The sequence below is a fragment of the Rousettus aegyptiacus genome, unplaced genomic scaffold, assembly GCF_014176215.1.
Source record: "Rousettus aegyptiacus isolate mRouAeg1 unplaced genomic scaffold, mRouAeg1.p scaffold_m13_p_5, whole genome shotgun sequence".
Classification (NCBI taxonomy): domain Eukaryota; kingdom Metazoa; phylum Chordata; class Mammalia; order Chiroptera; family Pteropodidae; genus Rousettus; species Rousettus aegyptiacus.
Window position 1 is genome coordinate 70,897,122 of NW_023416308.1, and position 1,478 is coordinate 70,898,599.

The window sequence follows — 1,478 nt, forward strand, 5'->3', positions numbered from 1 at the left end:
ACCTATCTGGTTTTATAACGTGGTCAGATCACATTCTACTGCCCTCCTTGGTCAGACCCTCATAAAGGGCCGAGTTCAATAAAACAAACAGTATGGATGGCAAAGCAATTACTATTTTGGTCTGTTTGCCTCACATTCATCAGCAAGTGTGGCAGGGCCTACACGTATACAAAATATATAAACAATTCTTTTGGGCTAGCCGAGAATTGTCCATTAAAGGTGAGAGAATGTGTGAAAACATAGCTGGACTGAGATTATTGCCCAGTAACTTATCCACTCGTCTAAGGAGAAGGGAACTGAGAAGGCTGCATTGTTTCAGGACACTTCCTTCTCATTTTGGAGAACAGATATCATGACATCGTCTTCAGTCTGCTGTGTAGAAACAATCTAGAAACACCACATGCTTTGAAATCAATTCTGAATCAAGGGAAATAAAAATGGATTGGGTAGTGATAGTGTAGGTCTAATAAGTACTGGCTTCTCTGGTAAAATCTAGATTCTGGGAAGAGCTTTTAAGTACTGATTTCTGGCCTCATTGCCTCTGGTTTTAAAACTACTTTTTTAGTACAAACTAAATGACTTCTTTCAAGTAATTTGGAAATACATAGATAAAGTCTTAATAATATTTATACTTATTGTCTACGGCCATGACACTCTGTACAAGCTTGATCCCATCTGATCTCAGAAGCTGAGCAGTTTTGGGCCTGGTTAGTACTTGGATGGGAGACCACCCGGGAAGATCAGGTGCTGTAGGTGTAAAAAATAAAAAATAAGGGATTGTAAACTGACAAGGACTTTGTAATCTGTGAGGTCAACCAAGGGTTGCTTCACCTAAAAAATATATGCATATATATTAAAAAATATTTATACTTATCAATCAACTAATTCAGTTTGGGAGAATCTCTTTTAAGGAAACCATCAAACACAAATATTAACATTTATATTCAAATTATTTTTTTATTGTGACGCTATTTGTAATAATGAAACATTAGGAAAAAACTACTCCCCAATAATTTAAGGCTTGTTAAATAAATAATGGCGTAACCACATAATGGAGTGTGATGTTGTTAAAGTTATGATTTTGAAAATTTTTCAATTCCAATAGAAAATGTTGAGACAAATGAAAAAGCAGTATTCAAAATTCTTTATGTTATGGCATGACCTCAATTTATACCTAGAAATTAGAGTAGACGAAAATGCAGTAATTGGTTGATTCTAGGATGCAAATATATTCCATTTGAGCATCTCTGGGATCAGCATGTGTCCTACAATTAATGGTACCTTCTAGATATAATTGGAAACTTTTTTTCTAATTCTATTATCCTATTTAACTATTATCTTCTTTGTACTGATTCTCATGGGGTTGAATCAAGCGGAAAGAGTGGGGAAGTAGACAGAAAAACTGGTGAGATTGGGAATAAGTTCTAGTAAGGAACTAAGACCTGAGGTAGGCAAGATAAACCAAGAAAAGGTTCTTT

General features: G+C 35.1%; 1 pseudogene; it reads left to right on the top strand.

Annotated features, from left to right (window-relative positions):
- Nucleotides 1-637: 637 nt before the first annotated feature.
- LOC118603537 lies at nt 638-756 on the top strand (annotated as a pseudogene).
- Nucleotides 757-1,478: the final 722 nt, after the last annotated feature.